Source organism: Anomaloglossus baeobatrachus, chromosome 4, assembly GCF_048569485.1.
Source record: "Anomaloglossus baeobatrachus isolate aAnoBae1 chromosome 4, aAnoBae1.hap1, whole genome shotgun sequence".
NCBI lineage: Eukaryota > Metazoa > Chordata > Amphibia > Anura > Aromobatidae > Anomaloglossus > Anomaloglossus baeobatrachus.
In genome coordinates this window covers 450,329,774-450,354,124 of record NC_134356.1, presented here as the reverse complement: position 1 = coordinate 450,354,124, position 24,351 = coordinate 450,329,774, and the positions used below count along the sequence as shown (strand labels likewise).

General features: G+C 45.5%; 1 protein-coding gene and 1 long non-coding RNA gene across 2 annotated transcripts in view; one reads left to right on the top strand and one right to left on the bottom strand.

Annotated features, from left to right (window-relative positions):
* The window catches only part of RORA (RAR related orphan receptor A), a 492,964-nt gene that overhangs the window by 4,106 nt on the left and 464,507 nt on the right, over positions 1–24,351 (top strand). The window lies entirely within an intron of this gene.
* The window catches only part of LOC142301658 (uncharacterized), a 35,928-nt gene continuing 34,287 nt past the window's right edge, over positions 22,711–24,351 (bottom strand). The window contains exon 3 of the long non-coding RNA XR_012752862.1: positions 22,711–23,588. This is a non-coding gene — a long non-coding RNA (uncharacterized LOC142301658). The remainder of the gene's footprint in view (positions 23,589–24,351) is intronic.

Genomic DNA, 24,351 nt, shown 5'->3' with positions numbered 1-24,351 from the left:
AGTGCTGTCTGTAGTATTCCACATACAGTGCTGTCTGTAGTATTCCACATACAGTGCTGTCTGTAGTATTCCACATACAGTGCTGTCAGTAGTATTCCACATACAGTACTGTCAGTAGTATTCCACATAGAGTGCTGCCAGTAGTATTCCACATAGAGTGCTGCCAGTAGTATTCCACTTAGAGTGCTGTCTGTAGTATTCCACATAGAGTGCTGTCTGTAGTATTCCACATAGAGTGCTGTCAGTACTATTGCACATACAGTGCTGTCAGTAGTATTCCACATAGAGTGCAGTTGGTACTATTCCACATAGAGTGCTGTCAGTAGTATTCCACATAGAGTGCTGCCTGTACTATTCCACATAGAGTGCTGTCAGTACTATTCCACATAGAGTGCTGGCAGTACTATTTCACATACAGTGCTGTCAGTAGTATTCCACATAGAGTGCTGTCTATAGTATTCCACATAGAGTGCTGTCTATAGTATTCCACATAGAGTGCTGTCAGTAGTATTCCACATAGAGTGCTGTCAGTAGTATTCCACATAGAGTGCTGTCAGTAGTATTCCACATAGAGTGCTGTCAGTACTATTCCACATAGAGTGCTGTTGGTACTATTCCACATATAGTGTGATCAGTGCTATTCCATACAGAGGAATCTGGTAAAAAGGAATTCTGCTCTCTTTCACCTTTTTTATACATGGACGCCAAAGCTTGACAAACGCCACCCCGATGTATGTTTATGCAATTACATCTATTGGCAGTAAACTCTATAAAGTTCTCCAGATATTCGTATCCAATGGACACTGTAAACATAATGTGAAAGCACTCTAAAAGGCTTTTATGTCTACAAGGGTTTTTTTATTACACTCAGATTTGCGTGAGTAAAGCCATATCTTACAACAGATAGGCCTCTTCTTTCCAAGATACCAAGCAAAATACACATTATAGTCTACAGCACCCCAAGACCCATCTATAGTCACACGAGCAGCAAGGGTGCCATGTCTGCCCCTGCTTCACTGGGGTTGTTGGCTTCTCTTTTCCCACAGTGATTGCACCAGTAGATGATTAGCCAGTTAGATTACTACACAAACTATTTTAACCACAAATAAATGATAGGCATGGTTTGTCTTTGGCATGGGATTTTCTGTGACCAATTCCAGCAATCTATAGACACATCAGCGTCCCAAAAATGTTCGCTCTTTGGTGATTCTTCCATACTGTCTACCTATAGGACCAGTCAATCTATGATGACCATATAGTCATTGCATTGCACAAATCAGTTTACACAAAAGTTTTGTAGGTGCTTTAAATTAATTCTGAGGGATTCTCATTTTACAAGTAAAAAAAAATGCTGATTCTTAAATTTTACTGACTGGCTCTGTGCTATCCATTGGCAAGGCACAGATACATAGACCCCAAGTGAGGCACGAGCTGAGACTCTTTTCAAAGGACTGACGTCTGCTTAATGTTTTGTCATTCTTCTTTTCTGGGTTATTGTTGGGTGGCCTTTTCCCTTATGCACTTCAAAGCCATTTTACACCATATGTGATGTATTCTGCGTTTTTGTCTGGGGAGCTCAAAGGGCACGAAGGATGGAGAATACTGAGGAATCAGCAAAATAAGAAGATAAAACATGAATTTACAGGAAATTTTTGGACTCACTATAGACAGACATCCAGAATGTATAAAAATTCATATACCATATGTACGTAGGATTCAGATCTACCTACCCGAACCAGTTCTACGAATAATGTTATAGTTGGACTTCTACGTAGGCCAGATGACCACTGTCTGCTCCTATTAGATTTGACCACTGTATGCCATAATGATATGCTATGCATTGTACAGTATTAGTGCTGCATTAATACAATAGTATAATGATAATGATAACAATAATTATTACAGCCATTGCTTAGCCTGAGAAGCAGAATGACAGAGTCTCATTAAATGTGTCCACTCATGTGTCTGGCCAAACTAAAGGATTACGGTATATAGTCAGGCAGATTGAACATTTTCTTTGTAAACCTAATTCATACACGCTACCCCAAAATACGACATGCTTATGTGTAAGGCATCAGGCACAAAGGCTATATGGAGGCAGATGGATAATAATTCGGTACATATAGTTGAATCAGAATCTGTAATAGACACGTTATGGAGTCATGATCAGATTTATATGGGATCTGAGATAAAATAATCCCGTCTACCGCTATGGAAATCTACCATGCTTTGGTGCTCAGTACCCATAACAAGGAGTTGGACTCTCGGATAGGCACAACTTGAGTATGAGAGTATAATGAAAGTCAATGGGGAATTTGAGCATTATTCCGGGAAAGCTTCTGGAAAAATGCTTGAGTCCCCCATTGACTTCCATTATACTCAGGTACTCGAGTCTTGCCCCTCCGATCATCCAACTGCTCGTTATGAGTACCAAGCACCCAAGCATGGTAGGGCTCTCTTATCACTAATTATATTATTTATTTATTGTGTCCTCCATACATTGAACTGTAAGAGAAAGTACTAAAACATAGAACTACTTTGAATTGTTTCTGCCCAATAATTTCATGGAGCTCACTAGAACTGACACCTTTCAGGTTTGTTCCTCTGTACTAGAGTTGAACTATTGGGACTATTACACCTCCTACCGTATATAGTACTTAGAAGAAGCACGTCGGCTATGATCCATCTTTGCTCTGAAAAATGATTTTAAAGGGTCATAGAGAGGAAGGCATAACGGGAAGTTGTCTTTTTGTCATTATAGCACCTATTATAAAGCTGACTGCCTCTTTCACCTGTTTGCTTTATATTTTGATATTAGTTATGTAGCACCAATATATAATTATAAAGTTCAGGCCAGATTTATGGCATCTGTCATATTTCATAATTGTTATTTTATTATTTGATTCTTATTTAAATGTTTGCATTTTGAATAGTTTTTTTGTTTTTGTTTTGCACAAAATTATATTCTGATAGAACAAATACAGTGGGTAAAATCTAAAGGTTTGTACTGTTCCACATCTTGGCAGAATTTCTTGGTCATAGTCATAGAGCAGGGATGGCAACCTCAAATACACAGAGGGCCAAAGTTACAAACTTGGACAAAGTCATATGCCAACCTAGTTGTGGGCCTCACATAGTCCTCCATACAGAAAAATGGGCCCCACATTGCCCTCCATACAGAATAATGGGCCCCACATAGTTCTCCATACAGAATAATGTGCCATAGGTCCTCCATACAGAATAATGGGCCCCACATAGTTCTCCATACAGAATAATGGGCCCCACATATTCCTCTATGCAGAATAATGGGCCCCACATAGTCCTCCATACAGAATAACGGGCCACACATAGTCCTGCATACAGAATAATGGGCCACACATAGTCCTGCATACAGAATTATGGGCCTCACATAGCCCTCCATACAGAATAATGTTCCCCACATAGTCCTCCATACAGAATAATGGGTCGCACATAGTCCTCCATACAGAATAATGGGCCCCACATAGTCCTCCATACAGAATAATGGGCCCCACATAGCCCTCCATGCAGAATAATGGGTCTCACATAGTCCTGCATACAGAATAATGGGCCACACATAGTCCTCGATGCAGAATAATGGTTCTCACATAGCCCTCCATACAGAATAACGGGCAACACACAGCCGTCCTTACAGAATAATGGGCCACACACAGCCGTCCTTACAGAATAATGGGCCACACATAGCCATCCTTACAGAATAATGGGCCATACATAGCCTTCCTTACAGAATAATGGGCCACACATAGCCTTCCTTACAGAATAATGGGCCACACATAGTCCTCCATACAGAATAATGGGCCCCACATAGTCCTCCATACAGAATAATGGGCCCCACATAGCCTTCCTTACAGAATAGTGGGTTCCAGGCATCAAGGGCCAAATAAAATCAACCTGTGGGCAAGAGTTTGCCATATGTGTCATAGATGAATATATTCCTCACTTGATTTCTGTAGGTGGCAGTAATAGTGAAGATCTGTGTAAAATATTGATTCAATGCATATTTTTCGTAGAAAAAGTATTTGCACATGAATAAACAACAATGCAGTGCTAAAATAAAAGGCCCAATAGGTTGTGGTGAGAGGGAGCATTTTCCCGATGGTGCGGCTGCAGACAGACAATGTCAGTTCTTACTCTGTACCCAGTTGTATAAGGAGATGGAATGGATTGTGTAATAATTACATAAGTTACTGTCAGGTATGTGGGTAGCTTTGTAATGTGGCGCCACAACGCCAGCACACACCACTTACATCAACCTTTGCATCTATGTTTTAATCAAATATACTCCCACACTTCTCTTAGTATACCTGTGACTCACGTGCACTCTTTTTTATGCAAATTGCTTTCTCTTTGATGCAGCTCATTAAAGAAAGATGGTTTTGACACTATTGCCATACTCCTATAACCCACATGTCTGTAGCTAAATGAGTGGTGACATCGTAACGTGTGGGTAACGTGTGAAGACCATCTGTGGTTCGGAGCTTGCTATACAAAGCACCAGTCAGATAAGAGCACACTGGGAGAGTCCTTCACTCTTTAGTGTTTTCCACGGACTGCACTTGCACCTATTGTGTCTGATTTTTTAATCGGACTGAATTATAAGCACAAAAGCACGGAGATTCATTCGATATTGATACGAGTATCAGGTCAAACTTACTAATGCTGGTCTATTCATCTGTGTAAAAAAGTTGGGCCGCACTTTAATGCTATCTGTGTGTTGTTCCTTTTAGTGGACTGTTTGATACTCCAAGCTTGAGAAACCTTCATCAGTTTGTTTAAAAAAAATAAATAAATCTCGTACAGAAAAAAAATTGATTAAACTCTGATGGTAAAAAATGACACATTGACCAAACTCTGATGACATGCTGATCAAAAACATTGACCAATCTCAATCATTTATTTGTGTACAAGCAATATCTTAGATCACTGTGTGCAGCCATTCTGACTTTATCTCAGAATTGAGTGTAGCAGAGCTGGGAGCTGTCCCCATCCACATCAGGCTCTCAATAGTGATTCTGCATTGACTGTGAGGTGTCACTCAGTGGAGAGGGCATGTCAGACTTGTCTGTAGGAGGCACCAAGTCACACCATTGTTAATCACAGAGAAATAAATGCTTCAGTATGAGTAATCAATAGTTCGGACACAGATAAGAGAAACACAGATGTTTTTACTTTTTTAACTCTTGCAGCATGCTTTCCTCACTTAATTGCAAAATTCTGATTCCCTTTAAATTTTAAAGGGAACCTGTCACCCGATTTGGTGACTATAAGCTGCGGTCACCACCAGTACGCTCTTATATACAGCATTCTAACATGTTGTATATAAGAGCCCAAGCTGCTATGTAGAACATAAAAATCACTTTATAATACTCACCTGTGGGGCGTTGCGGTGCAGACTGGTCGGATGGGCGTCTTCGTTCTCCGGTACTAGCGCCTCCTCTTTCAGCCATCTTTGTCCTCCTTCTGACGCCTGGGTGCATGACGCGTCCTACGTCATCTCCGTTCTCCCATACAAGTGCCTCCTCTTTCGGCCATCTTTGTCCTCCTTCTTCTGAAGCGAGTGTGGTGACGCGTTCTACGTCATCCACACTAGCCAGCATTGAGGTCCTGCGTTGGCGCACTTTGATCTGCCCTGAGCAAGGCAGATCAAAGTATTGTAGTGCGCCTGTATCGGACCTCAATGCCAGCTATTGTGGATGACGTAGAACACATCATCCACATTACCTTCAGAAGAAGGAGGACAAAGATGGCCGAAAGAGGAGGAACTGCTATGGGAGAACGGTGACATCAATCCGACCAGTCTGCACCGCAACACCTCGTAGGTGAGTATTATAAATTTATTTTTACGTTCTACACAGCGGCCTGGGCTCTTATATACAGCATGTTAGAATGCTGTATATAAGAGCCCACAGGTGGTGGCCGCAGCTTATAGTCGCCAAATCTGGTGACAGGTTCCCTTTAAAAGACCAAAACCAGTTTCCTACATGAAACAATTCCAGTGTATCCTGAACAAATCAGATGCTTTTGGGATCTGATTTCTTTTGCGCACCCGTAGACTTTAATAGCCGAGACTCATCCAAAAAACGGAAAAGACTTGTGCTCTTTGCAATTTTTTTCATGCAAACCATGAAAAAAAAAAAGGGTCATCTGAACAAGCCAATTGAATAACATTGATCGGAGTGCTGTCAGATTTTTCACGGACAGCCCTCAGACTAAAAATACAATGGTGTGAGCGTATTCTTATTCAGAATAAATAATTGTCCCCTCCTAAATAAATGTGCTCCCCCAGCTTACAAATGATGTTTTCAGCTTTGTGCCATTCTCTGCTGTAGAAGTATATTCGCTACTCTCTGTTGTTTCAGATATGTCTTTCCAGTCTAGAAAGAATAGTTGAAGGGATGTGCCATGCATAGTGGGAAAATAAGCCTGCAAGTTTAATTATTCTTATAAATAATGTATAAATCAGCTCCAGCTTTCAGAGAACGCTTGTCTTCTCGTGGCAAAAGAAAAAATATGATGCTTAACCCATTCATCCTGCATTATATTAAGAGTGTGGCTATGGAGTTTGCGATAGTGCGTGCACTTAGTTTATTGGAATGAACATGGTTACAAATGTGCAAATATATATATGAATATAAGAATCTCAGATTATTGGAATATTATAGATATCTTTAATTTAATATAATATTGGCGCAGTGACAGCCATAGGAGATGACTCTGTTGTTAGTCCCATTAGGATGAAGCAATCTGAACAAAAATATTACGCTACATACCTTGACGTTTGTGTAATAGATTGCATTACATGAGATGCTGGATGTGATCTGTGTTTTCTTGCAGACACATTATGACACAGTGTCCCATGTTCCTGAACTTATCGGCAAGGATAATTCCTACATTCAATGTTTGCATACTCTCTGAGGGCAGCTGTATATTTGTTAGAGTATATTTCATGTTCAGTTTGCACCTATTCACATTTGTCTGTTAGAAATTACCATAAGTTTTCTTATTTTACAGTATCGGCGAGCATAATTCCTACATTCAGTGTTTGCATACTCTCTGAGTGCAGCTGTATATTTTAGAGTATATTTAATCTTCAATTTACACCTGTTTACATTTGTCTGTTAGGAAGTCTTATCAGTTTTCTCATTTTAGAGTATCGGCAAGCATAATTCCTACATTCATTGTATACTCTCTTAGTGAAGCTGTATATTTGTTAGAGTATATTTCATGTTCAGTTTGCACCTGTTCACATTTGTCTGTTAGGAAGTGTTATCAGTTTTGTCACGCTCCCCGGGTCCTCTGCTCCGCTCCCCGGGTCCTCTGCTCCGCTCCCCGGCTCACCTGCCACGCTCCCCGCGCTTCCCAGGCCTCCTGGTCCCCGCTCCCGGCGCCCGTCGGCTTCCCAGTCCCTGGCCGGCTCTGCTGCGTCCTCCTCTCAGCTTCCTGCCCTGGCTTCTGGCACCCGGGCCGCGCGCATGCGCATTAGGGCGCGCGCGCGGTCACTGACCCTTTCTTAAAGGGCCAGTGTCCACTGACAGGAAATGATGCACACAGGTACAGGGTATAAAGGGGGTTAATGTCCAAGCGAGCGGGGCCTGTTCTTCGTGTTTTCCCAAGCTAGGAGTCAGGTCTCCTTGTGTTCTGTGAGATACTTACCTCTCTGTCTTCTAGAGCCGATCGTGCATCGCCATCCGGTCCTGCTGTATCTCGAACCCCGAACGCTGCCCATCTGCCATCCTGACAGTCCGTACCATCTCGGTTCCCTGCGGTGACCCGTCATCTCGCTCCAACGGTTCCGGACCCCGCCTGACATCATCACGGCTTCCGAACCTGAGCTCCGTCACCCGGACCACCATCAGTGACCTCGTGGTCCCAGGGACTTCTCCATTGTGTTCCAGTGCCGGACTGTCCTGCTACCTAAAGTGCTCCGGCTACCGGACTCCTTTCCCTCATCGGGGAGTTCGGCCCAGTGGATCCACCTCTTGGGTCTGCCCGTCCATCTGGCCCTAACAGTAAGAACAGGCCATGGATCCCGCCGAAGCACTAGCGGCCTTGCATGAGGAACTCCAACGCCAGCGTGAAGTCCAGACCCGCATGCTGAACTTTATGACTTCCGTGGACACCCGCCTGACCACGCTACAAGCGGCAGTCACGTCTTCAACATCCCGAGCCTCCACTAGTCAATCCACGGCTCCCGCTCCCGTGGCAGCCTCCTCGGATGCTTCCAGACTGCGTTTGGCCTCACCACCCCGGTACGCCGGAGATCCCAAGACCTGCAGGGGGTTTATAAACCAATGCTCCCTCCATTTCACGCAGCTGCCACATTTGTTTGCCTCCGACCAAGCCAAGGTCGCCTTCATCATGTCTCACCTAGAGGGCGAGGCACTGGCGTGGATGAACCCCTTGTGGGAGAAGGAGGACCCTATGACCAAGAACCTCCAGGAGTTCCTGCAGGCCTTTCGCAGCACCTTTGACGAACCCGGACGCGCCTCCGCGTCTGCTTCATCTCTTCTCCGGTTACGTCAGGGAACTCTGACGGTGGGTCAATACGCCATCCGTTTCCGCACCTTGGCTTCAGAACTCGGGTGGAATAACGAGGCCCTAACCGCCGCCTTCTGGGAAGGACTCTCGGGTCGAATCAAAGATGAGCTGGCTGGACGTGACGTACCCTCCACCCTGGACGCCCTGATTACCCTAGCGACTCGAGTGGACATACGCTTTCAGGAGCGGTCCAAAGAGGTGTCCCGTGAGAGACGTCCGGTAAGGCATTCCTCTCCTCCACAGAAGCCCTCCGTACTCCAGTCAACGGCCTCTGGTGTCTCCGTCCATGAGCCCATGCAGATCGACCGTGTGTGACAGTCTGAACAACGTCGAGCAGAGCGGCTCGCCAAGGGTCTCTGCTTCTACTGCGGAGAGGGCACACACCTGCTACGCGCCTGTCCAGAGAGGCCGGGAAACTTCAAAGCCTATGGTTGGTAGGAGAGGCCACCCTAGGTGCTGGGACTCTCTCAGACCCAGTTACATGGACTGTGCAAGTGACAACGGGAGAGACGCGGTTTACGGCTGAGGCGTACCTCGATTCGGGGGCAGCAGGCAATTTCATCCAGCAGGCCACGGTGAACAAGTACCAGGTGCCTGTTACTCCACTCGCCAAACCTCTTGTGATTGCCTCTGTGGATGGGAGACCCCTCTCTGACACCATCTCCTGGATCACCAAGCCGCTTGAACTGCGTATCGGTGCTCTGCACACCGAGAACATCGCTCTCTACGTCCTCCCACATATGTCACATCAAATCCTGCTGGGCCTTCCTTGGTTGCGGACACACGAGCCTTCAGTCAACTGGGGCACTGGTGATATCACTCGATGGGGGTCTTCTTGCCATGAGAACTGTCTGAAGACCATACAACCTATCCGGCGACCTCCGGTTCCCGAGTCCCTACCGGGACTGCCCTCAGCCTATTGGTCCTTCGTGGACGTCTTTGATAAGAAGGAGTCTGAAGTACTTCCGCCACATCGTCCTTACGATTGTGCCATTGACCTGCTCCCGGGAACTACACCACCTCGAGGACGGATATATCCACTGTCTCCAGCCGAAACAAGGGCCATGTCTACGTACATCACAGAGAGCTTGGCTAAGGGATTCATTCGGAGATCCTCCTCTCCTGCTGGAGCAGGCTTCTTCTTCGTAAAGAAGAAAGAGGGCGACCTACGCCCATGTATAGACTACCGGGGATTGAACCTAATCACCGTAAAAAACAAGTACCCCCTGCCGCTCATCCCCGAATTGTTTGATCGGCTCAGAGGAGCTCGTGTGTTCACCAAGTTGGATCTTCGGGGTGCCTACAACCTGGTCCGTATCCGCTCAGGGGATGAATGGAAGACCGCGTTCAACACTCGCGATGGGCACTATGAATACTGCGTGATGCCCTTCGGCCTGTGTAACGCACCAGCAGTCTTCCAAGAATTAGTGAACAATGTGTTCCGGGACCTTCTCTACGTCTGTGTGTTGGTATATCTGGATGATATCCTTGTCTTCTCTCCGGACCTCCAGACCCACCGAGAGAACGTGCAACTGGTTCTACAAAGACTGAGAGAGAATCGTCTGTACGCCAAGTACGAGAAGTGCGTCTTCGAACAGTCTTCTCTCCCCTTCCTGGGTTACCTCATCACCGATACCGGACTGCAGATGGATCCAAAGAAGGTCTCTTCCGTTCTCAACTGGCCTCCTCCTTCTGGACTGAAGGCAATCCAACGCTTTCTGGGATTCGCCAACTATTACCGCCAGTTTATTCCTCACTTCTCGGCCCTGACTGTTCCTCTTTCCGCCTTGACCAAGAAGGGGGCTAATCCAAAGGACTGGTCACCTGCGGCCGACGCCGCGTTTGGCTCTCTAAAGCGAGCCTTTGCCTCCTCTCCTGTACTCCACCGTCCAGAGTTAAACCGCCAGTTCACCTTGGAGGTGGATGCCTCCTCCTCGGGAGCCGGAGCAGTGCTCATGCAGAAGTCCTCCTCCGGGAAGATGGTGACATGCGGTTTCTTCTCCAAGAGCTTCTCAGCGCCTGAACGCAACTACACCATCGGTGACCGAGAGCTATTGGCAGTCAAACTGGCTCTGGAGGAATGGCGCTATCTTCTGGAAGGAGCAGTGTACCCAGTCATTATTTACACGGACCACAAAAACCTGGAATACCTGCGGACTGCTCAGCGACTGAACCCACGGCAAGCCAGGTGGTCCTTGTTCTTTGCCCGGTTCGACTTCCAGCTCCATTTCCGACCCGCGAACAAGAATGTACGCGCTGATGCCTTGTCTAGGTCTTTCATGCCCATGGAGCAGGAGGAAGAGACATCCCAACCCATCATCTGCCCTAGCAAGATCATTCCGGTGGCTCCTGTCACCCTGGCCCAGATACCGCCTGGGAAGACTTATGTCTCTGAGACTGACAGGAAAAAAGTGTTACACTGGGGCCATGCCTCGAAAACAACCGGTCATGCAGGTCAGAAGAGAACATGGAGTGCGATTGCACGTCATTACTGGTGGCCATCTCTTCGCACGGACGTCGCCTCTTTTGTCTCTGCCTGCTCCTCCTGTGCCAGGAACAAGACTCCCAAACACCTGCCATATGGCCGTCTTCTGCCTCTGCCCATACCCTCAGTTCCCTGGCAACACATAGCGATGGACTTTATTACGGACTTGCCATTGTCCTCCGGACACACAGTCATATGGGTCGTGGTGGATCGGTTCTCTAAAATGGCCCATTTCGTTCCTATGGCTGGACTACCCTCTGCCCAGGAACTCGCGGACGCCTATATACATCACATCTTCCGCTTGCATGGCTTTCCATCACACATAGTGTCCGACAGAGGAACTCAGTTCACCTCCCGCTTCTGGAGGGCTCTCTGTAAACATCTGGGAGTGACTCTGGACTTTTCTTCGGCCTACCATCCTCAGTCGAACGGCCAAGTGGAACGGGTCAATCAGATATTGACCTCTTTCTTACGTCACTACGTCAACGCCCATCATGACGATTGGTCCACGCTTCTTCCTTGGGCTGAATTCTCCCATAATCACCACGTCAGTGAGTCCTCCTCCAGTTCTCCCTTCCATGTCGTCTACGGACTTCAGCCATCTGTCCCATTGCCTGTATCCTCTTCCTCGGACATCCCTGCTGCTGATGCAGTACTCCGTGACTTTACAACCATTTGGGACTCAGTTAAGGCCTCCCTTGCACGTGCATCCCTGCGGATGAAGAGACACGCGGACAAGAGACGTCTGGATCCTCCGTGTTTCTCTCCGGGAGATCTCGTCTGGCTTGATTCCAAATACATCCGACTGAAGATACCATCCTACAAGCTGGGACCTCGCTACATCGGACCGTTTAAAGTCCTCGGCAAGATCAATGAGGTCTCCTACAAACTACAGCTCCCGGCCACGATGAGGATACCCAACTCCTTCCACGTCTCTCTGCTCAAGCCGGTTGTCCTTGGTCCCTTCTCCACTGCCGCCAGTCCGGCTCCTCCTCCTATTGCTGAGGACGACATCTATGCGGTAAGGGATATCGTGGCCATGAAGACCGTACGAGGTCGACAGTTCTTCCTGGTGGACTGGGAAGGGTATGGTCCTGAGGATAGGTCCTGGGAGCCCAGGGAGAACGTGGGCACTCCTCTGATCCGTGCCTTCCTGTCCCGGTTGCGGGGAGGGGGTCGTGGGGGGGTACTGTCACGCTCCCCGGGTCCTCTGCTCCGCTCCCCGGGTCCTCTGCTCCGCTCCCCGGGTCCTCTGCTCCGCTCCCCGGCTCACCTGCCACGCTCCCCGCGCTTCCCAGGCCTCCTGGTCCCCGCTCCCGGCGCCCGTCGGCTTCCCAGTCCCTGGCCGGCTCTGCTGCGTCCTCCTCTCAGCTTCCTGCCCTGGCTTCTGGCACCCGGGCCGCGCGCATGCGCATTAGGGCGCGCGCGCGGTCACTGACCCTTTCTTAAAGGGCCAGTGTCCACTGACAGGAAATGATGCACACAGGTACAGGGCATAAAGGGGGTTAATGTCCAAGGGAGCGGGGCCTGTTCTTCGTGTTTTCCCAAGCTAGGAGTCAGGTCTCCTTGTGTTCTGTGAGATACTTACCTCTCTGTCTTCTAGAGCCGATCCTGCATCGCCATCCGGTCCTGCTGTATCTCGAACCCCGAACGCTGCCCATCTGCCATCCTGACAGTCCGTACCATCTCGGTTCCCTGCGGTGACCCGTCATCTCGCTCCAACGGTTCCGGACCCCGCCTGACATCATCACGGCTTCCGAACCTGAGCTCCGTCACCCGGACCACCATCAGTGACCTCGTGGTCCCAGGGACTTCTCCATTGTGTTCCAGTGCCCGGACTGTCCTGCTACCTAAAGTGCTCCGGCTACCGGACTCCTTTCCCTCATCGGGGAGTTCGGCCCAGTGGACCCACCTCCCGGGTCTGCCCGTCCATCTGGCCCTAACAAGTTTTCTCAGTTTAGAGTATCGGCAAGCATAATTCCTACATTCATTGTATACTCTCTGAGTGAAGCTGTATATTTGTTAGAGTATATTTCATGTTCAGTTTGCACCTATTCACATTTATCTGTTAGGAAGTGTCGTCAGTTTTCTTATTTTAGAGTATCGGCAAGCATATCGAGGGAATAACAGAAATTTTACTTTGGATGTTTAACTTCAACTCTTTCACAATTTGATGCTTGTTTCGGATTTTGAGCATACCACAAAGGCAGACGTCTGGTGGTGTCAGATCCCTGTAGCTGAAAAATAACTCAATTTCTGCCATACTCCTTGCTGGTGTATGACAAGTTGCTCCAACTTCCTGGAAGTAACCTTTAGTTAGGAGGTCGCAACGGCTGTCCGGAACCAATTTCTCGCTCTTAATTGGGGGGTATCCTGGCTTGTTCAAAGCTCCATATACTGAGGAGAGCATTGCAACTTGTTTCATCGAGATTGCTTTGTCTCAGCGAGAGTTATTGCCGAATATTGTGACCATATTTTGAGTGAATTTCCCTGTATGAATGCATGTAATGTCACCACTTTTGTATTATAATGTCTATATCCCAAGGATATGTCATAAGTTTATAATAGATGCAAGTCCCATCAGGTACCCACATTTACCCTAAGAATGGGGCCCAGTTACACTCTGCTATCAGTAGAGAAGGGAAATTCCAACCATCTCTCAACTGATGTTGGCACTTGATGGGGTTTCATTCTTAAGATAGTTGGAGATCCCACTGGTGGGACTCCCATCTGCTATCTATTTGACATAACGTGCATTTCCTAAAAGTCCAACACATTTTATATCTTTTTTTGTGTTCAATTACTCAGCATTTTTAAGATCTCTGCTTGCTGTTGGTGAATGGAAAGACGCTTGAATAAAATTAGAGGCTCTTGATCTGCCCTGATCATGTCCACATAACACAAGAACACCATTCTTCAGCGGCAAAGAAATATACTGTAAACTGGTGAAGAGTGGAATCATAAAACATATTAGAAAGTTCTAGAATTTTTCATTTATATAGTCATGAAGCTATATTTGCATGAAACCAGACGATTCCTTTAAACAAGTTGTCTCATAAAGATAAACCTGTCCAAAAGTTCTTTAAGAACATAGAAACATAATGGTGGATGGTCCTCTTCTCATCTCACTATGGGCGAGCACTGAGAGACAGTAAGGCCGGCGTCACACGCGCTGATATATCGTGCGATCGCACCCGCCCCGTCGTTTGTGCATCACGGGCAATTAGTTGCCCGTGGCGCACAAAGTCGTTAACCCCCTGTCACACGTACTTACCTCCCGGACGACGTCGCTGTGGGCAGTGAACATCCTCTTCCTGAAGGGGGAGGGACGTTCGGCGTCACAGCGTCCGCCCAATAGAACCGGAGGGGCGGAGATGAGCGGGACGTAACATCCCGCCCACCTCCTTCCTTCCGCATTGCCGGCAGGACGCAGGTAAGCTGTGTTCGCCGTTCCCGGGGTGTCACACGGAGCGATGTGTGCTGCCTCGGGAACGATGAACAACCGGAGCACAGAAGGAGGAACGACATTTTGAAAATGAACGACGTGTCAACGAGCAATGATAAGATGAGTATTTTTGCTCGTGCACAGTCGTTCGTAGGTGTCACACGGTACAACATCTCTAACGATGCCGGATGTGCGTCATGAATTCCGTGACCCCCGCCGACATATCGCACAATATATTGTACCGTGTGACACCGGCATAAGACCCATCGGCCCTCTTGTGAACTTGTGTATTACATTGCTGTATGTTTTACTACATTTCACCCTCATACAATTTGGATAAAAGCACCAGGCAATATATACCTTTACTATGTTTCACCACGTATAAGTAAACAGATATTGTGTTTTGCCTTTTGAGATTACTTACTTTCCCGAGAGCCGCCGTTTTGGATGACAATGTCTTGTATTTTTCATACACCTCCTGCCTCTATATAATCTTACACTCAAATTAATTATTATTACTGTTAGTACTCTTAAATCTCATTAATGTATAGAGTTATTTTCATGGTAATCATTTATAAATACAGTCATGGACAAAAGTTTTGAGAATGCTACAAATATTAATTTTTACAAAGTCTACTGCTTAAGTTTTTCTAATGGCAATTTGCATATACTCCAGAATGTCATAAAGAGTGATCAGCTTAACAGCAATTACTTGCAAAGTCAATATTGGCTAAGAAAATGAACTTAAACCCCCAAAACACATTTCACATTTCCTGCCTTAAAAGGAGCAGCTAACATTGTTTTAGTGATTGTTCCATTAACACAGGTGTGGGTGTTGATGAGGACAGGGCTGGCGATCAATCAGTCATGATTAAGTAAGAATGACACCACTGGACACTTTAAAAGGAGGCTGGTGCTTGGTATCATTGTTTCTCTTCAGGTAATCATGGTTATCTCTAAAGAAACACGTGCAGCCATCATTGCGCTGCACAAAAATGGCCTAACAGGGAAGAGTATCGCAGCTACAAAGATTGCACGTCAGTCAACAATCTATTGCATCTTCAAGAACTTCAAGGAGAGAGCTTCCATTGTTGCCAAAAAGGCTCCAGGGTGCCCAAGAAGGACCAGCAAACGCCAGGACCGTATCTTAAAACTGTTTCAGCTGCGGGATCGGACTACCAGCAGTGCCGAGCTAGCTCAGCAATGGAAGCAGGCTGGTGTGAGTGCTTCTGCATGCACTGTGAGGCGGAGACTGCTTGAGCAAGGCCTGGTTTCAAGGAGGGCAGCAAAGAAGCCACTTCTCTCCAGAAAAAACATCAGGGACCGACTGATATTCTGCAAAAGGTACAGGGAGTGGACTGCTGAGGACTGGGGTAAAGTAATTTTCTCAGATGAATCCCCTTTTCGATTGTTTGGGACATCTGGAAAACAGCTTATTAGGAGAAGAAGAGGTGAGCGCTACCACCAGTCTTGTCTCATGCCAACTGTTAAGCATCCTGAAACGATTCATGTGTGGGGTTGCTTCTTAGCCAAGGGAATCGGCTCACCACAGTCTTGCCTAAAAACACAGCCATGAATAAAGAATGGTACCAGAATGTCCTCCAAGAGCAACTTCTCCCAACTGTCCAAGAGCAGTTTGGTGCCCAACAATGCCTTTTCCAGCATGATGGAGCTCCTTGCCATAAAGCAAAGGTGATCACTAAATGGCTCATGGAACAAAACATAGAGATTTTGGGTCCATGGCCTGGAAACCTCCCAGATCCTAATCCTATTGAGAACTTGTGGGCAATCATCAAGAGACGGGTGGACAAACAAAAAACAACAAATTCTGGCAAAATGCAAGCATTGCTTATGCAAGAATGGACAGCTATCAGTCAGGATTTGGTCCAGAAGTTGATTGAGAGCATGCCAGGGAGAATTGCAGAGGTCCTGAAGAAGAAGGGTCAACACTGCAAATATTGACTTGCTGCATTAACTCATTCTAACTGTCAATATAACCTTTTGGTACTCTACTCATAATATGATTGCAAATATATTTCTGTATGTGATGTAAACATCAGACAAACACAATTAAAAACCAGACGGCAACAGATCATGTGAAAATATAATTTTGGTGTCATTCTCAAAACGTTTGGCCATGACTGTAGGCGTGATTCGTAGACAGAGAAGGGGGCTGGTATAGATATTGAAATACCCAGGCAGCCAGTGCCTTTCATACACATCACTGACCATGTGCCAACACAACGAAGGAGTTCACTTAATTCACCTTCAAGACATTAAAACCACTTTTTATTTGGCTGAAAAATCACTTTAAATATTTATTTGATGTCCTACTTAAAGTGTTATTCCCACCACGGGCATTCATGGCTGAGACAGGAATATGTATATCTAACCCCTGAGCAGGCTGTTCTCCACTGTTTTCGTAATTTGGCAGTTTGAACAATGCTGCTTACATAATTTGGGAGTTACCTGATTGTGTTCACTATTTAGTTCAATGAGGGCTACCAAAAAAGTGTTCCAAAATCGTCTGTTTTGTAGCCCCAACCACTTGTAATCAGTGCATTTTAAGATTTGGATCTCTGCAATTAAGGGGAATCTGTCAGCAGGCTTTTGCTACCTCATCTGAGAGCAGCATGATGTAGGCAAAGAGATCTTGAATCCAACGGAGTATGACTTAAGGCCACTTTACACGCAACGACATCGCTAACGAGATGTCGTTGGGGTCACGGAATTCGTGACGCACATCTGGCCTCGTTAGCAACGTCGTTGCGTGTGACACGTACGACCGACCGCTAACGATCAAAAATACTCACCATATCGTTGATTGTTGACATGTTCTTCAAATCCCAAATATCGTTGCTGTTGCAGGTTGTTCGACGTTCCTGAGGCAGCACACATCGCTACGTGTGACACCGCAGGAACCAGGAACAACACCGTACTTGCGTCCTCCGGACAGAGGTGGGCGTGTCTTTCTTTCAGCTGCTCTCCGCCTCTATTGGACGGCTGCTTAGTGACGCCGCTGTGACGCCGCACGCACCGCCCCCTTAGAAAAGAGGCAGTTCGCTATGCAGGTAAGTATGTGTGACGGGGACTAACGATGTTGTGCACCACGGGCAGCGATTTGCCTGTGACGCACAACCGACGAGGGCGGGTGCGATCGGCAGCGACATCGCTGTGTGTAAAGGGGCCTTTAGATTACTGGGTGCAGACATTCTGACACAATCAGAGTTTTTAGATTTAGCCATGTAGCAGAGCTGAGAGAGCTGTCCCACCCACACCAGGCTCTCAATAGAGATTGTACATTGACAGTAAGATGTCAATCAGAAGAGGAGACGTCCCAGACTGCCATGTGTGTGACATTGTAGTCGTGCAGTGAGAAGCCCTGCTGCTTAAACAAACATAGCAAACAAACAACAGATCGGACCTTGACAAGCCAGTCATCCATGAATTCAATGCTTTAACCCTTGCAGCATGATGTCTAAAGGCCCAGTCACACTAAACAACTTCCCAGCGATCCCAACAACGATCCAACCTGATAGGGATCGCTGGTAAGTTGCTAGGAGGTTGCTGGTGAGATGTCACACTGCGACGCTCCAGCGATCCCACCAGCAACCTGACCTGGCAGGGATCGCTGGAGCGTGGCTACACGAGTTGCTGGTGAGCTCACCAGCAACCAGTGACCAGCCCCCAGCCAGCAGCGCCGCGTGGAAGCGATGCTGCGCTTGGTAACTAAGGTAAATATCGGGTAACCAACCCGATATTTACCTTGGTTACCAGCGCACACTGCTTAGCGCTGGCTCCCTGCTCTCCTAGCTACAGTACACATGGGGTTAATTACCCAATGTGTACTGCAGCTACATGTGCAGAGAGCAGGGAGCCGCGCACACTGCTTAGCGCTGGCTCCCTGCTCTCCTAGCTACAGTACACATGGGGTTAATTACCCAATGTGTACTGCAGCTACATGTGCACAGAGCAGGGAGCAGCGCACACTGCTTAGCGCTGGCTGCCTGCTCTCCTAGCTACAGTACACATGGGGTTAATTACCCGATGTGTACTGCTGCTACATGTGCACAGAGCAGGAGCTGGCACTGGCAGTGTGAGAGCTGCGGAGGCTGGTAACGAAGGTAAATATCGGGTAACCAAGGTAAGGGCTTGTTGGTTACCCAATGTTTACTGTGGTTACCAGAGTCCGCAGAAGCCGGCTCCTGCTGCCTGCACATTTAGTTGTTGCTGTCTCGCTGTCACACACAGCGATGTGCGCTTCACAGCAGGAGAGCAACAACTAAAAAATGGCCCAGGACATTCAGCAACAACCAACGACCTCACAGCAGGGGTCGGGTTGTTGCTGGATGTCACACACAGCAACATCACTAGCAACATCGCTGCTACGTCACAAAAGTTGTTCGTTAGCAGCGATGTTGCTAGCGATGTTGCTAGCGTGACTGGGCCTTAAAGCTTACAAAGCAAAAATTTGCTGACAGATTCCCTTTTAGGGCTGAGATCAGAATACCCCTTTAATTACTGCCTATAGGTGGTACTTTACTGTCTAAATTTCCCTTTCCCTCCAGTTCCTGTTGAAGGGCCTAAATGTATAATGATCAGTACCTCTCTCTGGACCAATCAGCCAGTCTCTTTTATTAAATTCTAGCCTTAATGGCCGTCTTGATAAATCAGCCAAGATTGGTGTGTAGATTTTTAGACGTCATGTGCCTTTAAAAATGTCCCTATATTGAGTAGTGACAGTAGTTGCCTTATTTTAAAGTTGACCAGGCTGTCACGAAAGAATATCTTTGGGGGATTGCAAATGAAAATATCATTGCAGTGATCCAGAGGCAGACATTGTGTTAGGTTGAGAGTGGGCTATAGGAGTATGTTCTCATATCGCATCTGTGCCTCATACACCTCATTTCGGGGCGCACATACCATTGGTGCAGCCTGTGTGGCCCACAGGGTCCCAAGAGGATAGGGAGGCCATTTCTACCCCCAAACCAGGTGGAATTGTGCATTTTGTGAGTTATTGGGCTGCATAGTCCCCAATATTTTTCTTGCGCAGGGGCCTTTTTCTCTCCGTGTCCACCAGTGCTTCATTCATATTTATGGGAAACATTTTGGGTATCAGAAATTTCAGCAACAAACCTGCCACATTTGAACATATCTTGGGTTTTTGATACTGAAACTTTCCAGAGGGCTTCTTGGGGTTTTGAGGGAATTCATAAATATGTATTAAGTAGCTGAGCACATGATGTCCTCTAATGTGGGCTTTACACGAGACGACTGATCGTGCGATGCATCGTCGGGGTCACGGTTTTCGTGACGCACATCCGGCATCGTACACGATGTCGTCTCGTGTAACACCTCCTAGCGACGCAGTATCGCTCACAAATCGTGAGTCGTGTACTCGTCGCTAGGTTTCATAAAATTGTTTAAAATGGCGGTTGTTCATCGTTTCCGTGGCATCACATGTTGCTCCGTGTGACACCACGGGAACGATGAACAGCAGCTTACCTGCCTCCTGCGGCTCCTGACGGCTATGTGGAAGAAAGGAGGTGGGCGGGATGTTTACATCCCGCTCATCTCCGCCCCTCCGCTTTTATTGGCCAGCTACCGTGTGATGTTGCTGTGACGCCGAACGTCCCTCCCACTCCAGGAAGTGGACGTTCATCGCCCACAGCGAGGTCGTACGGAAGGTAAGTACGTGTGACCGGGGTTAAACGAGTTTGTGCGCCACAGGCAGCGATTTGCTCGTGACGCAAAAACGACGCGGGCGGGTACGATCGATTGTGCTATTGCACAATCGGTCGTCTCTTGTAAAGCAGGCTTAAGTGTGTAATGAATGGTCTTACCGATCCTTCCAACCACATCTGCACAATGTTTGTTTACTCACCCTTCGCCCGTGGATGAAGGATAAGTACATAGTCCTACATTTCCATGCCGTGTCAAGCTTGCTAAATTGTTTCTACTACGTAAAAAAAAACGGAAATATCCTTGTGTATCATTCTCCCTCCATTCACATCTTGGAATTAGACACAATATCTTATTGCAGCTCAATAATTAAGCATAAGGAATGATGGACTCCATCTGTCAGGCAGAGTAAACATTAGCACGTGTACAAAGGAAAGAATTCATATAATGTCAGAATAGGGAACTGTGTTCCCTCCGCTCTCAGATATTACTGATTTTAGGAACTTTCTTGCAGACAGCACATCTGGTTTATAACTGTTTTCCAAACTCCATTTCCAAGAAATCTTAAAATACACTTTCAACTGAAGCACAAAGCAGTGGCAGCAATGTGGCAAGGCCTGCGTGGTGCCCGGCCCGAAGTGCCACCTGTACTAGCCATATCGCTTTATTAACTACATTTTTAAAGATGGCTGATGCAGAATGAGGGGCCATGTACTGCACGAAAGAAGAGATTTAATATGGGCAATGTTTGAGAGGGAATTCAGCAAGCGGCATTCTGCTGAGATTCCTGGCGGATTCTCTTTCTGCAGGGGGAGAATTTAAGCCAGAGGGATTTGGGTGACTGAAATGCAGGATTTGGAAAAGCTGGTCTGTTATGTAACCAGGTTCAGGAGGGGAGAGAGACAGGAGGAGAGAGAAAGCAGGAGAGATAGAGCAGGGAGGGGAGGAGGAAAAGGGAGGGAATGAGGAAGACAGCAAGAGGAGAGGGAGACGGATTAGAGGCAAATACACTAATGTATAGCGAGAAATCCAAAGTGTGTGTCCGTCTATATGACCCGGAACATCTATATAGAAGTGTATGTGGTTTTGTTTATATGAGTGCTTATCTGTTGATATATACACATACATAAATACACACATTTATATATATACATATATATATATATATATATATATCTATATATACATATATATATATATATATATAGATAGATATATATATGTATAGATATATAGATATATAGATATATATATATATAGTGGTGTGTAGCTATGTGTGTGTGTGTGTGTGTATATAAATCATAAGTACACCCACATACATGCTATATATATTTGCGTGCATATGTGTGTGTGGGTATTTATACATAGAAATATATAGTATACGCATACATAAATACACACACACTTACAGGTTATATATATCTATATGTGTGTGTGTGTGTGTGTGTGTGTATATGCGTCGGTATATATATATATATATATATATATATATAGTATACACATACATAAATATACACACACTTACAGGTTATATATATCTATATGTGTGTGTATGCGTCGGTGTATATATATATATATATACATATATATATATATAGTATACACATACATAAATACACACACACTTGTATATGATATACATATATGTGTGTGTGTATGTATGCGTGGTTATATATACAATATATATAGTATTCACATACATAAATACACACACACATATATATATATATATCTATCTATACACATGTGTGTATATATACATATACAGTATATATAATGTGCGTGTGTATATATGTGTGTGTACATATATATACACAGTATATATAATGTGTGTATATATGTGTGTGTGTGTGTGTATAGTGTGTGATATTATCATACTACTAATTGCTATTACATAAGTCATACACATTTGATAGGCAAACATAAATTACTTTCTCACTGGTATTACATTAATCAAATATGCTAAAAGCAAGAATGATGATAGCTGTGGTCTCTGTCATATTCCCTGTCCTATACATTCATCCTTTCAAAGCCGGCTCTGTGTATCACGTTGAATCATGTGATTGCCTTAAATAACTCACCCTGAACTTCAGGATGTGCCTTAAAATCATATACTTTTTTTTAATGTGGTTTGTCTGATAAAACTTCTCTGCTCTAATCCTATAGCTATTAAGAATATATAGATACAGATATAGCAGGGTATAAAAAGGATTAGGAAACACAGCCATCAACATATATACACGTCGTCTCTTCCATACTTGTAGCAGGCTAAAAGACAGCGCTAGTCTGTGGGATCAACCATAACTCCTCAGCAGTAGCAGATACAATTAAAATCTTATATTTCCCACCACTGGCAGAGAACAGTGACACATTCAGTAAAGCTGAAGTGTGAATGATAAATCCCAATATATTCATACTCTAACACTAGGTAGACAGCAGCTGATGCTAACTCCACATTGCTTAGCGGAATCTTTGGGACAGACATTGAGCATTTTATGTCTTTATTTTACAATGCATTTGGATTTGCTGTGTACTTATTTAGAAGATAACACTTATTGCCTCATCTCCTGTCACCAATATTTAAATACAGAATCACATGCTCATATTTGTTGGTTGTTGTGTTCATTGTTGGTTCTTGTGTTCATTGTTGGTTCTTATGTTCATTGTTGGTTCTGGTTCCCGTGTGCATTGTTGGTTCCCGTGTTCATTGTTGGTTCCCGTGTTCATTGTTGGTTCCCGTGTGCATTGTTGGTTCTCGTGTTCATTGTTGGTTCTTGTGTACATTGTTGGTTCCCGTGTTCATTGTTGGTTCCCGTGTTCATTGTTAATTCCCGTGTTCATTGTTGGTTCCCGTGTTCATTGTTGGTTCCCGTGTTCATTGTTGGTTCTTGTGTACATTGTTGGTTCTTGTGTACATTGTTGGTTCCCGTGTTCATTGTTAGTTCTTGTGTACATTGTTGGTTCCCATGTTCATTGTTGGTTTTTGTGTACATTGTTGGTTCTTGTGTACATTGTTGGTTCCCGTGTTCATTGTTGGTTCTTGTGTACATTGTTGGTTCTTGTGTACATTGTTGGTTCCCGTGTTTATTGTTAGTTCTTGTGCACATTGTTGGTTCCCGTGTTCATTGTTAGTTCTTGTGTTCATTGTCGGTTCTTGTGTTCATTGTTGGTTCTTGTGTACATTGTTGGTTCCCGTGTTCATTGTTAGTTCTTGTGTACATTGTTGATTCTTGTGTTTATTGTAGGTTCCCGTGTTTATTGTAGGTTCCCGTGATTATTGTTGGTTCTTGTGTTCATTGTTGGTTCTTGTGTTCATTGTTGATTCTTGTGTTCATTGTTGGTTCTTGTGTTCATTGTTGGTTCTTGTGTTCATACCTCTTGCCCTTTTTACCAATATCCCTGATTAAAAAAAAAGTGGAATCAAGATTGTAAAAATGTGAGCAAATTCAAGAGTCTTCTATTATGTCTTATTTCTTAGTACTTTGACGAGACATTTTTTGCCCTAAATATAGAAGATATGGATCCCATCAATTGGGAATGGGAACTTGACACTGACAGTGGAGAGGTGGTTGGAATTCCCATTTGTTTATAGGGGAATTCTGACCACCTCTTCACTGAAGGCAGCACATTACTTTGGCCCCGTACTCAAGTTTGGTGTTATCTGCATGTACTATGGGTATACCATGATTTTGCCATAATTGTATGAAACGAGAATACCTTTTTTAACCTTTGTTTCAAGTTCCCTCACAGACTACAGCTGACTGCTGGAAACCTTTGCATTGGGACACTTTGAGATCAGCTAATCCATGGATAACAGGGTTTATCCAAAGCCAAGAACCCAACATAAGCCCAGGCCCCATAATTAAAACTTAAAGGGGTTGTCCAGTCTTAATCCATAAGTGAATCCTCCGTGCTTTGTGAGGACTTGCCAGTTTCAGAGCCAGGAACGGCAGTCATGTGGCCGCGAGTATGCGTTAAGCATATCCCTGGCCAGAATCCGACTAGCGGGCGGCAGCCTTGCTCAATACATTTGCATTTAAAGTTATAGTTTCAGTATATATATTTTTTTTCTTGAGACGAAAGTCAGTAGAGTAGGCTCTGATGGGTGCAAATGGGTCTGGAAGAACGAAGGGAAAAAGGGGCAACAGATAGAGAAATTAAT